Genomic DNA, 14,549 nt, shown 5'->3' on the forward strand with positions numbered 1-14,549 from the left:
GGAATCCCTAAGTGGACCATTATATCATCTGTAAAAAATAATAATTTTATTTCTTGTCTATTTATTCCCTTAATTGCTTTTTTCTTTTCTTATTGCTATAGTCAGCATTTAAAAAATTATATCAAATAATCATGGTGATAGTAGATATTCTTCCTTTAATATGAATCTTATTATAAGGCTTTTCAGCATTTCTCCATTATATTTATTGGTATCTTCTGTTTTTAAGTATGTACTCCTTATTGGATCATGAAACTGAGACCCAAAGAGGTGAAATAATTTGTCCAGAGTCACACAGACAGAGCCAAGTCTTTTAATTCAAAGTACAAACTGGTTCGCACTATTATAGACACTTTTTAAAGTGGGACATGTGAGTTTTTCTTGCTTAAGGAATTATCTTTATTTGCTTAGTTTATCTGATAAAAACGTCTGGAAGAAGGAAACTTTGACTGGGGCGGAAGTAGGAAAAGGATGAAAATATGAAACATTAAGGTCCTATCCCTGGAAAATCTGACAGTGGCATGAAGGCATTAAGTACCTGAGGGTGGGGAGTAGACATTCTTTAAAAAAATGTAAAGTCATGCCCAAAGGAGGGGTGGAGGTGAAGAACAGCTTCCTTTAGCTGCAGCTTAGCAGGGAAGAAAGGGCACTAGCCTTGTTGAAAAAAGCTTAGTCTGGAATACTGCACCTTCCACTTACTAGGTGTGACCCTGGATAATTTATTAATCCCTTTGAGACTTTATTTTCACATCTGTAAAATGGTAATAATACCTGTCCTATCTACCCCATAGGGATGTCATTGTGAGGATCAAGTGAGACAGCCTACATCAGAGTATTACATGAATATAAATTGTTATTGTTACTATTTACCTACTTCATAATTTTGCTAGGGACTGGCTCTGTCTCTGGTGATGTGAGACTGGATAAATGGACATATTTAAAATTCACTACGTGTAATGGTCTTTTGTGTAACTAGATTTGATGAGAAAAAATCAAGTCTGCAGGCATATCCCTTATCACTTCCTCTTCAAAGGACAGTCAGTTAGTCAATAAACATTTATGAGGTACCTGCCCTGTACCAGACACTGTTCTAAATCCTAGGATATAAAGAAAGAAAAAAAATATTTCCTGTTCTCAGAGAGTTCACAGATTAATGAGGGAGATGATGTTCAAACAGCTGTGAACCAATAAGACATAGAAGGTTAAATAGGAAATAATCCACAGAGGGAGGACATTAGAAGTAAGATGGGGTGGAGGAAGGTTTTTCTGTAGAAGGTAGGATTTTAGGTGGGACTTGAAAGAATCCATGGAAGACAAGGGAGTAAATGAGGAGGGAGAGAATTAGATGCTTGGGGGACAGTCAGGAAAATAGTCTGGAGTCAGGGGATACGGTGTTATTTTATGTTCAAGGAGCAGTTAAAAGTCTGGTGCCACTGGATCACAGGATATGTAGGGGTGAGGAAGGTGTAAGAAGACTGAAATGGTGGGGGAGAGGGACTGCAAACAGACAGAGGATTTTATATTTGACCCTGGAGATTATAGAAAGCCATTGCAGTTTATTGAATGTGTGTGAGGAAGGGAGTGATATGGTCTGACTTGCTCTTAGAAAGATCAATTTGACAATTGAGTGAGTGGAAGATGGTCTGCAGTGGGAAGAAACATAGTAGGGAGACTAACCAGAAAGTTATTGCAATGGTCAAGGAGTGGGGTTATGAGGGCCTGTACCTGGGTGATAAGACTGTTGGAGGAGGGAACAGAGCATATGTGAGAAATATAATGAAAGAAGAAATGACAAGATCTGGCAACAGACTGATTTTGTGGGGTGAGAGAGAGTGATGAGTCAAAGATGACACTAGGGATGTGAGCCTGAGTGATTGGGAAGATGGTGGGACCCTCAATAGCAAAGTATTTCCCATCTACCTTAATGCTACTCCTCCAAACTCCCGTCTCTGTCTTCCCATTCTACTGTGCCCTCTGGAAGGCCTGCTCCATAATCAACAAATTTCCTTTCATTTTAATCCTCACATACACTTCCTCCTTCTACAGCATTACAGATTTAGAAATAATTTAGTCTAACCCCATCATTTTAAGTTTTGGGAAACTGAGACCCACGGAGGATATGTGAATTGCTCTAGGTCACAGAGGTAGTAAATATCAGAGCCAGGATTGAACCTAAGTTCCAAATCCATCACTCCCTTCCTTCCTTCCTTCCTTCCTTCCTTCCTTCCTTCCTTCCTTCCTTCCTTCCTTCCTTCCTTCTTTCTTTCCTTTTTCCCTTCCTTCCTTTTCTTCCTTCCTTCCCTCCTTCTTTCCTCCTCCTCCTCCTTTTTCTCTTTGAATTCACTTTTTATTCTCTTAGATGAACAATTGTACATAAAGGTAACATAAAGGTAGTGAAACCTCAAAGACAAACAGATAATATTTTTGCCTCTTACTCATTCCTCAAATGGGGAGGAAATTTTTTAAATGGGCATACATATTAAACTGGTTGAACTGGCTCCATTTGGACCAGGTACAACACAATAATTGTAGAGCTGCAACATTTTTTTAAAGATTGTTTTAAGTTTACCACACCTCTATTAAAGAAATAAGATCAGTCCCCTAATCTGAAATTCTATAACAACACATGGAACAGTGGTGGAGGGGCACCTACCATGAATCAGCATTGTTTCTATAATGACTTCTCATACTCATCCATCAACATTCTTAAAAGGAGATGCATATACTGAAGCTCAGAGAACAATCAAATCTTGGTCACCCTTTCTTCCTCAGACCATAGATTACTGGCACAATCTTAGTTTGCCTGTTAGTTTATGGTCGTATAAGGAAGAATTATTAATGTGTGTAAAATGTTTTTGAATTTCTCTTGGTCTTAGGGGACAATGGGTATAGGAGGCAGCACTGGAAGCAAACTTTAAGGAGTACCATGAGATCTATAGCTCAAGAACTATCTGTTGCATGATTTTTCTTATCTGGAAGTATATTGAAAAGCTTTTTTAAAAAGTTTCATGGGAAGAACACCTTTCTTGAACAGCAGACTACCACAAGAGCATGCAATCTGTAATGAACAGACAAAACTATCAGTATAACTTTAAATGACTGTACCTGCTCTTAATTGTCCAGCAAAAAGATAGTGTCTGAAAGTCACACAACCTATCATGGCATAAAATAAACAAGTTACTTTATTTATCTGAACTATTACATCTGTTTAAGATAGCTACAAACACTCACTTCAGAAACTCTCCTGTTTTCCTCCTAAAGTCTATTAATTCTGAAAAATTGATAGTTAATAGGAAACTGCTGTTCTCAAGATTGCTCTGTGGTTTTCTTTCCTCATGTACCCTGCAATGAGTACATTTTAAAATGTGCACTGAGGCAAGATAAAACCATCTCCTTTTTCAGATGACTTAAGTTTCTCTATAGAGTGGAATGTAAAGGCCATTGTTACCAACACCTTCACGGATCAGTATCAAACCCAAAAATCTACCACCCCATTAGCCTAATAAAATGGTGGAGAATTTTTGGAGTCATTCTACTATGGCTACAAACAGACAATCTGAGAAATCTCTTGTGCCAGTAATATAAAAGCCATAGCTAGCATCACCAATCACAAGAAGGAAAAAATGCTCTTGAATAGGTATTTTTCACAAACTGGGGAATAGGATATACACAAACACACATATACATACATATTGTCTATCTATCTATATCTATCTATCTATACATATATGCACAAATACAGACACCCACATATTTTAGTCGCTTCAATTGTGTCTGACTGTTTGTGACCCCATTTGGGTTTTCTTGGCAAAGATACTGGAGTGGTTTGCCATTTTCTTCTCTGGTTCATTTTCAGATGAGGACCCTGAGGCAAAAAGGGTTAAGTGACTTGCCCAGGTCTCAAGCTAGCATCTGATTAAGTGTAGCAGACAGGCGATCATTTCAAAGAAATGATTCTTGAGATGCCAACTAGGTGGTACAGTGGACAGAGCACTGGTCATGGAGTCAGGACACGTTAGCTGTGTGACCTACTCAAACCTATCACCTCCAAAACAAACAAAAAAAATGTTTTTGAGACCAGAGTACCATTTTTATAGTCAAACTTTTCCTAAGCCTTTTAGTTACCATTTTCCACTGCATTTTACTACTCATACATACTCTACATCACTTCGAAGAGTTGGTTGTTGGTTGTCAAGGAAAGAAAGAGAGGAAGGGTGGGTACAAGTCCCTGATGATCGTTTGAATCACACATTTAAAATGAATTCGACAGAAATGCAGTGTAACATTCCTTGATACAATAAATTTACCTATAGAAACATAGTATACATTTATAGTATGATTTTAATGTTAAACTGGCAACCTGGCTTCCTTTTTTTTTAAATGATTAAAGTATTTTGTGCAGTTTCATAACTGCCTTTCGATGCACTCACCATGCTTCAGGCAGAATCAGAGAGAAAGTGCAATTCGCCACAATTTTCTACAAGTATTCCTGATTTTTATTAGTGGGAGTAGCCCATAATTGGCCCAATATTAATTAATTTCATTGCCAAAAAAAAACCCAACCTACTAATTTCCTGCTAAGTAGATAACTAGCAAAACACTAAGCTGCAAATACCCTCACCACAAAGAACAATGAGTCATTCCATGCACTGACTCTCCTACAAAAGGTACAAGGCTAAGACTTTCCATGTCAAAAAGACTGCTTTAAAAAAGTACCTGTATTACTCTTTTCTGTAACTTGAGGAAGAGCAAAAATAAAGAGAAAGGAGGAAAGGCAACCAACCTCTATCCAAGTGAATATTAGTGTAACTACTTCTCACTTTGAACCAGATGGTCACATTTACCATATTTGACACTTCAGACAAAAATCGGGGAGGCCCATCAAACCCTGAAACCAAGAAATATTTTGTTTTATATAAGACTTACCAAATATGAGCAGGAAAATAAATGATTGCATAAACAGAAATGTACTGGTCTCAAAGATGCACAATGAGGAAGCAAAGGGGAAAGAGATACGGAATTTAAGAACACATGAGTGGACTGAGGAAGAGGAGAAAAGAAATCATGGTTCTTTTCTTCCAGACTTTGGAATATATTTTGCATATATTTAAGAAGTTGAATATAGTCAACCACAATCTTTGCTTCACCATCTTTTACTGGATCATGAATTGCATGGGGGAAAGTTTATATAGAATCTTTCCTCTATGTCCTCAGATGATGGACTTTTTATTTTATTATCACTGTGGGCAGCTCTGTGTGACATATCACAAAAGCAATCATATTAGAGAGCATGCCTTCAGTCTTGTAGAGTGGGCAGAACTTGTCATAACAAGTATATCCATTTTGTTGCAGGAAGTCATCTTTGTCAAGTTTTGCTACTTGGGGTAATTTTATCCATTTTTGCTAAAGAAGCCTTTCCACAGTTGTGGAGTGACTCAATTGTTCTGCAAAACAATTTGGAACTATGCCCAAAGGTCAATCAAACTGTATATACCCTTTGATCCAGCAATACCATTACTAAATTTCTATCTTAAAGACATCATAAAGAAGGGATAAGTCTCAAGAGTTATAAATATTATCTTTCCATGTAGGAATGTAAACAGTTCAGCTTTAGAAAATCCTTCATGATTTCTCTTTCTTGTTTACCTTTTCATGAAAGATGATGTCTAGGCTCTTTTTTTGATCATGGCTTTCAGGTAGTCCCATAATTTTTGAATTGTCTCTCCTGGATCTATTTTTCCAGGTCAGTTGTTTTTCCAAAGAGATATTTCACATTATCTTCTATTTTTTAATTCTTTTGGTTTTATTTTGTAATTTTTTGGTTTCTCATAAAGTCATTAGCTTCCATCTGCTCCACTCTCATTTTTAAAGAACTATTTTCTTCAGTGAGATTTTGACCCTTCTTTTCCACTTGGCTAATTTTGCTTTTTAAAGTCTTCTTCATCCAAGACACACATGTACTTGCTGTTGCTGATCAGCCAGTTTACAGAAAGTACTTGTGCTGAGCTAGTTTCTTATCTAAGCTCCAAAACACCCGAACCACATGAGTGATGGATATGACAGGATCAGAGAAGCCACTACCAGGGGAAGAAACAACTCCTATACTGATGACATTCCTTTCCTTTTCTGGGTTTCTAAGACATTGACTAGCCTGCTCATAAAAATGAGAACTAAGATATGCAGGATAACCACTCTCAGCAGGCATTAAGCAATTTGAAATTTCTCCAAGGGCTTCAGCCCATTGAATGGTAGAGCCAGCCTGACATGATTGATAAACTGACATGATAGCCCATGTCTCATAAATATTCAGATAGAGTAATTCCAGTGTAAACATAAACTTTCTTATCAGCCATAGGCATGTTGGAGCTGCTAACCACTAAAACTGTTCTCTTTATTACATACTTCAGCCTTCTCATCAGTTTTTATTGTTAGTTCTGGGAAGTCTCTGAGTACTTCATTCATTTCATTTCCTTTTTTTCTACAACCCACTTAGCTGATCACATCACTGTTGGAATACTTAGAGAGAGGCTTTGCTATCACTGTTTTTCCAGAGCCCAAAGTGCCAGAGATAGAAGTAGTTTCTCCTTGTATCCATGAGAAAAACACCTTGAGAACTTGCTGGCCAGTGTACAGAGGATAATTGCATGACAGCTTCTCAGTCACAGAATGGACTTGATGGACAGGTCATACTGGAAAATGGTGAACTTCTTTAGTCCCTCAAGTTCAAGCTCCAAGACAAGATCTGAGGTATCATAATTGCTGTGGAACAATGTAGGTCTCTGTACCTCAGCCACAGTTGTGTGGTGCCAACTTGAAGATTTTTACAAGGTGTAAAGTCATTTGATATCTCTGCTAAGAGCAGATACATAGACTCTTCTGGGAATATAAATGCTTTGAGTTTATTAGCTGATGACTGACAAAGCTCTTTGAATTTCATCAAAATGTGAAGACGATGCTTGACTAAGAGGGGTTTGCCAATCCAGAGTACTGAAACATCAACAGGTACACCAGAAATTTCTTCATACACCTAGTTAGTGGTCATGTCACCTTCCAATCCAATAATCTCTCCAACCAGTTTCTTCTGTCCCACTCTTACCAGTTCGTTTATAACTACATTGTCCATGTTGTAGCACAGGTCCTGAGGCTCCATGCACATAGCCAAATGCACTTTCTGGCTCTTCATCATAGATTTTGGGTACTTGGCAGAAATTCATCCTGTCAATTTGTGGCTGCAAGAGCTGCCAAGGATGTGGGCAGCTAGGGGGAGATGAAGCCCTTCAACTCTCTCCAACACTCTTTCCACTGTATCCATTCCCAGAAAATTCCTTCTCATTTATTTTGCATATATGTTTGTATTTGCTTTTCTGTGTACATGTTGATTCTCCTTAATAGAAGATTAGCTCCTTGATAAAAAGAAATATTTAATTTTTGTCTTTTTATGCTCAGTCTACTGCAGAGCCTGGGACATGGTAGGTGCTGCATAAATTCCTATTGAGTAAATGAATGAATGAATACCCATTTTAAAGATGAGGAACTTGATGCTTAAGATAGATTAGGAGACTTGCCCAGTCACACAGCTAGTAAGTATTGGATTCAAGATTTGAATCCAGGACTTCCTGACTCCAAGTCTAACATTTTCTCAACTATACCACTATGTAATGAGAAAGAGCTTTATTAAATATCTTATAGCTTGACAATAGATAGTTTCATTCAAATGATTCAGTTGAAAAACATTTTAATTGCCACTATGTGCAAAGAACTCTGCTAGACACTGAAGATGCAAAAATAAAAAATAACTTGGTGCCTTAGTTCAAACAGCTTATATTCTGCTAGGGGTGGAGCATGGTATGAGCAGATATTTCAGATACAGAGATAAAAGGCAGTATGCTACTATGCAAATTACACTAGGCTTGGGTTTGAATCCTGCCTCCACTATTTATTGCAGCATGACCTTGAGTGAATCATTTAATCTGAGGACCTGTCTCAGTTTCCTCACCTGTAAAATAACAGAGTTGAATTCTATCACCTGTAAGGTTATTTTTACTTCTAAGTCCTACTATCTGACATGGTAGGAAGAGCAATGGATCTGGAGTAGGACTCAAGTTCAAATCCCATCTCTGTCACTATGACTTGGACACTTAACCTTACTACCTCTGTGACTTTGGGCAAATCAACTAACTTCTCTGGGACAAAGCTCCCTCATCTGTCAAATGAAAGAGTTGGACCCTACAGCCTCTGGTCTTTTCCAGATCTAAGTCTATGATGAGATTGCAATACAGTATTGTAGTCAGCAAGTTGCAGAGCCAGGATTCACATGCATGCCATATGCCACATCTTAATTTCAGACTTAGCCCTCTCTTCATGAAAGGCAGCTTGATGGCTCAGCAGATAGAGCACTGGACCTGGAGTCAGAAATATCTGAGTACAAATCTGGTCTCAGACACTTATTAACTGTGTGACCCTGGGCAAATCATATAACCCTGTTTGCCTCAGTTTCCTCATCTGTAAAATGAGCTGGAGAAGGAAATGGAAAGCTACTGCAGTATCTCTGTCAAGAAAAACCCAAATGGGGTCACAAAGAGTTGGACACAACTGAACAACAGTACTCTTTCCATGATACAATGCTGGTTCTGTAATTCAAAGAATAAAATGAATCCCATGGGTTCTACTAGGCTAATCAAACCTCACTTCCAAGATACAGATACTAGTACCCTTGGTGGTTGGTACAAAATAGACATATGATCTGGGTCTCTGGGAGTTGGGGGGAGGGCATTAGCAATTGGGATGCTCAGGACAAACTTCTGAAGGAGGGAGAAGATCTAGAGATCTGAGTCTTGAGGAAACCTATGGACAATCACACCTGTAGCATTATTGTATTACCTACTTCCAAGCATTATCAGGAGGACTATATGAAGGAGTGTATTTAGAGTAATTTGCAGACCTCAAAGTGTTAGACAGATGTCACTGTGAAATAGATAGAGCAAGTACCAAATATCATCACCTCCATTACACGGATAAAGAAACTGAGGCTCAGGTGAGTGATGTGCTTCCCAATAGTATAGATATGGTGTCCCAAAAGTCTTGGTGCAGTTTTAAGCTTTTTTGTAAGCCTTAATAACCTTTAGTAGCTTAAAATACATTGACTTTTGGGACATTCCAAATAAAAACAAACTAAGAAATCACATTTATATTTTGCCTTAATGTTTGTAATGAACTTTTCTCACAACAGCTCTCTGAGGTAGGTAGTTAAAAATATTATCCTTATTTTACAGATGAGGCAACTGAGACACTTGAGAGGTCACACAGCTAGTAAATGTCTGAGGTGGGATTTGAACTTAGGTGTCTTAAGACCAAGTTCAAGGATTATCTACCACTCCTTGCTGCCTCTTAATACAAACAAATAAAACAACTGTCTTTGAACCTTATTCTCTCTTTCTGTAAAATGAGTATGTGAATACTTGTACATCATCCTCCCATAGGCTATTGTAAGAAAAAACATTTTACATATTTTAAAAGAGATATATAACAATGAGTTATGACGATATAGCAAAGCAGCAGCCACTTTCTAAATAGTCTTGGCTCTTGGACAACGGCAGAGGACACTTTGTTACATATAACTAAAACTGAGTGGAAAGAGTCAAGAAGTCACAACAGATGTGAATTCTCTCCTCCCTCTTGTTAAAATTATATATATATATATATATATATATATATATATATATATATATATACACACATATACATATGTATATATGTGTGTATGCGTGTGTGTCTGTGTCTATATATATATATACACACATATACATATGTATATATGTGTGTATGCTTGTGTGTCTGTGTCTGTGTGTATGGCTGTGTGGCTTGCTAATACATATCTAATATCTCCATTTCCAACTCCACCTATATTTCCATTCTGAAATTCAGTGTAGCATTGCAGTAAATGGTATAAGTTATCAGGAAAGAGCACTGATTACTAGAGCAGTGACAAGAGAAAAAATAATGGATGTAAAGATATTTCCTGACCTATTTAAGTAAAATCATCTAATAATGTATTTTATCTCTCAGTGTACATGAATTCAGCACCAATAACAAGATTATATGGCATTTTCCTGGTGGTTTGGTAATCTGGGAGAAGCAAATTCTGATTCAGATTGCCTATCCTTGTTAGACCCTTTTTTTAAAAAAAAAATATTTTTACCATTCTTTTCTTTTAAAATTTTGAGTTCCAAACTCTCTTCCTTGGAACTTCCCACTCCTCCCTCATTTATTGAAAAAGTAAGCAGTATGATATCAATTACACTTGAAATCATGTAATATTTCTATGTTAGTAATATTACAAAAAATGAAGAAAAATAAAGTGAGAAACTTACACTTTGATTTGCACTCAGAGTTCATCAGTTCTCTCTCTGGAGGTGGACAGCATTTTTTTCATCATAAGTGCTTGGGATTATCTTGGATCATTGTATTATTACAAGTAGCCAAGTCTTTCACAGTTGATCATCAGTACAACATTGCTGCTATTATGTGTAATGATCTAGTTCTTCTTGCTTCACTTTGCATCAATTCATACAGGTCTTGCCATGTTTTTCTGAAACCACCCTGCTTGCCATTCCCACCTCACAAAAGTACTCCATTACAATCAGATGCCATAACTTGTTCATTCATTTCCCAGTGGATGAGCAGCCCCTTAATTTCTAAATCTTTGCCACCACAAAAGAGCTGCTATATTTTTGTATATATAGATCCTTTTCCTTTTCCTTTGATCTCTTTGAGATACAGATCTAGACAGGAGTATTGCTTGTTCAAAGGGTATGCGCAGTTTTATAGCCCTTTTGGCATAGTTCCAAATTGTTCTCCATAATGGTTGGACCAGTTCACCACTCTACTAACAGTTCATTAGGGTACCTATTTTTCACTCATCCCTTCCAGCATTTGTCATTTCTAAAAAGTATGAGGTGGTACCTCAGAGTTGTTTTAATTTGCTTTTCTCTAATCAGTGGTGTTTTAGAACATTTTTTCCATATGACTACAGATAGTTTTGATTTCTTCTTTTGAAAACTTCCTGTTTACATCCTTTGGACATTTATTAATTGGGAAGTGGCTCTTATTTTTATAAATTTGACTCAGTTCTATACTCAGTATATATTTGAGAAATGAGACTTTCATCAGAGAACTTTGCTGTAAAAATTTTTGATATTCCTCCATTGTGTATAGTTTCTTTTAGCAAAATGTAGTTTCCCTGTTTATTTCTTTTAATTAGGTCTATTTTTGCTTTGACTGAGATCATGATTGCTATACCTCCTTTTTTTCAGTTTACATTAAAGCACATTAGATTATGCTCCAGCCCTTTATTTTGATTCTCTGTGTGATTTTCTGTCTCAAGTATGTCTGATGTTAACAATATATTGTTGGATTCTTACTTCTAATGCATTCTGTTATCCACTTCCATTTTATGGGTGAGCTCATGCCATTCACATTCACAATTATGGTTACTGTATTTTTTCCCTCCATCCCATTTTCTTCTGTTTCTTCTCACTTTTTATCCTGTAAAAAGGCCTATTCCCTCAATGGGCGTTACCTCCCTCTAAGTGAATACCTGAAAAGGCCAAGGTCTCCCACTGCATCCTGGGTCATCTCCAGTCATTCTGATGAATATCTGGTCACTGGATTCAGATGGCTCAGGAGGAGAAAGTGAGGGTGGTGACCTTGCACAGCCCTCCCTCACTCAAAACAAAACAAAGTCCAGTGAAAGTCATGTCAACATTTCTCTGATGTCATGGACTTCTTCAAAACTGAAGGACACACCTACCCAGCAAAACTGACTATAATACTTCAGGGGAAAAAATGGTCTTTCAATGAAATAGAGGATTTTCAAGTATTCTTGATGAAAAGACCAGAGCTGAAAAGAAAATTTGACTTTCAAACACAAGAATGAAGAGAACCATGAAAAGGTGAACAGCAAAGTGAGGTCATAAGGGACTTACTAAAGCTGAACTGTTTACATTCCAACATGGAAAGACAATATTTGTAACTCTTGAAACATTTCAGTATCTGGGTACTGGGTGGGATTACACATGCACACACGCTCACATACACAGAGACAGAGTGCACAGAGTGAATTGAATAGGATGGGATCATATCTTTAAAACAAAATGAAATCAAGCAGTGAGAGAGAAATATATTGGGAAGAGAAAGGGAGAAATTGAATGGGGCAAATTATCTCTCATAAAAGAGGCAATCAAAAGACTCATTAGTGGAGGGATAAAGAGGGGAGGTGAGAGAAAAACATGAAGTCTACTCTCATCACATTCCACTAAAGAAAAGAATAAAGTGCACACTCATTTTGGTAGGAAAACCTATCTCACAATACAGGAAAGTGGGGGATAAGGGGACAAGCAGGGTGGGGGGGATGATAGAAGGGAGGGCATGAGGAGGAGAGTGCAATTCGAGGTCGACACTCATGGGGAGGGATAGGATCAAAAGAGAATAGAAGTAATGGGGGACAGGATAGGTTGGAGGGAAATATAGTTAGTCCTATACAGCACAACTATTATGGAAGTCATTTGCAAAACTACACAGATTTGGCCTATATTGAATTGCTTGCCTTCCAAAGGGAAGGGGTGGAGAGGGAGGGAGGTAAAGAAGGTGGAACTCAAAGTGTTAGGATCAACTGTCGAGTAATGTTCTTGCCACTAGGAAATAAGAAAAACAGGTAAAGGGGTATAGAAAGCTATCTGCCCCTACAGGACAAAAGAGAAGATGGAGACAAGGGCAGAGAGGGATGATAGAAGAGAGAGCAGATTGGTCATAGGGGCAATTAGAATGCTTGGTGTTTGGGGGGGGAGGGGATAAAAGGGGAGAAAATTTGTAACCCAAAATTTTGTGAAAATGAATGTTAAAAGTTAAATAAATAAATTTAATAAAAAAAAAAAAAACAAAAAAACAACTGAAGGACAAATACAACAATTTTGCTTCTGACCACTGCCTCTCTTAGTCTGTCCTCCCTTTTATTATCCTCACCCCTCTTTTTTTCTTATCCCCTTTTTTCTCCTATTTCCCTGTTGGGTAAGTTAAGTTTCTATACACAACTGAATGTCTATATATTTTCTTCTTTCTTTGAACCAATTTCTATGAGGGTGAGTTTCAAGCATTGCCCAACACCACTCCATTTTCCCCTTCATTGTAAAAGCTCTTCCTTGTGTTCCTCTTTTATGTAAGAAAACTTTCTCCATTCTATCTTTCCCTTTCTCCTTCTCCCAGTGCATCTCTCTTTTTCACTTCTTCATTTTGCTTTTTTAGAGATCATTTCAACATAATTGACTCACATCCATGCTTTCTGTCTCTGTAAACTGCTTTTAACTGCCCTAATGATGATAAAATTCTTATGACTTACAACTTCCCATTTAGGAATTTAAGCAATTTAACTTTATTGAGATCTTTATGATTACTCTTTCATGTTTAGTTTTTATGTTTCTCTTGAATCTTTTGTTCAAATGTCAGATTTTCTATTCAGTTCTGGTCTTTTTATCAGGAATGCTTGAAATACCTCTATTTCATTAAATATCCATCCTCCCTACCCTTTTTCATACCCTGTTTTGACTGGGTAAACTATTCTTGATTGTAATCCTAGCTCCTTTGCCTTCTAGGATATCATATTCTAAGCCCTTTCATCTATTAATGTGGAAGCTGCTAAATCTTGTATGATCCTGGCTATAGCTCCACGATATTTGAATTGTTTCTTTCTGGCTGTTTGAAAGATTTTCTCTTTAACCTGGGAGTTTTGGAGTTTGGGTGTAATGTTCCTGGGAGTTTCATTTGGGGATCTCTTTCAGGATGTGATTGGTAGATTCTTTCAATTTCTAATTTACCCTCTGGATCTAAGATATTGGGGCAGTTAATCTTAAAGATTTCTTGAAATATGATGTCTAGGCTTTTTCTTAGGGATGGTTTTCAGTTAGTTCACTAATTCTTATATTCTCTTTCCCTGATCTATTTTCCAGGTCAGTTTTTTTTTATGTTGAAATATTTAACAATTTCTTCTCTTTTTCTTTATTCTTTTGACTTTGTTTTATTGTTTCTTGATCTCTCAGAGAATCATTAACTTCCACTTGTCCAATTCTAATTTTTAAGAAATTATTTTCTTTTTTCATTTGGTCAATTCTTCTGTTTAAGGAGTTTTTCTCTTCAGTGAATTTTTGTGCCTCTTTTACCATTAGGCCAAATCTGTTTTTTAAGGTGTATTTTCCTTTTTTGTGTCCCTTTATGAAGCTATTAATTATCTTTTCATAATGTACTTTCATCACTCTAATTTCTTTCCTCAATTTTTCTTCTATTACTTTTCTCTCTTTTTTAAACACTTCCAGGAATTCTTGCTGAACTTGAGTGCAATTAACATTTTTCTTTGAGGCCCTTTGTTATCTTTTTTGAGTTTGTATCTAGGTGTTCTGTGCCACCACTTTTATGGTCAATTTTGTTGTTGTTATTGTTTGCTCATCTCTCCAGCCTATTTCTTGACTTTGAACTTTATGTTAAGGTTGGGCTCTGCTCACCTC

General features: G+C 37.0%; 1 pseudogene; it reads right to left on the reverse strand.

The window, feature by feature from the left end:
- Positions 1-4,401: 4,401 nt before the first annotated feature.
- Positions 4,402-7,211, reverse strand: LOC140502648 (V-type proton ATPase catalytic subunit A pseudogene; annotated as a pseudogene).
- Between the last annotated feature and the right edge of the window lie 7,338 nt (positions 7,212-14,549).

This window comes from Notamacropus eugenii, chromosome 4 (assembly GCF_028372415.1).
Source record: "Notamacropus eugenii isolate mMacEug1 chromosome 4, mMacEug1.pri_v2, whole genome shotgun sequence".
NCBI classification, from domain to species: Eukaryota; Metazoa; Chordata; class Mammalia; order Diprotodontia; family Macropodidae; genus Notamacropus; species Notamacropus eugenii.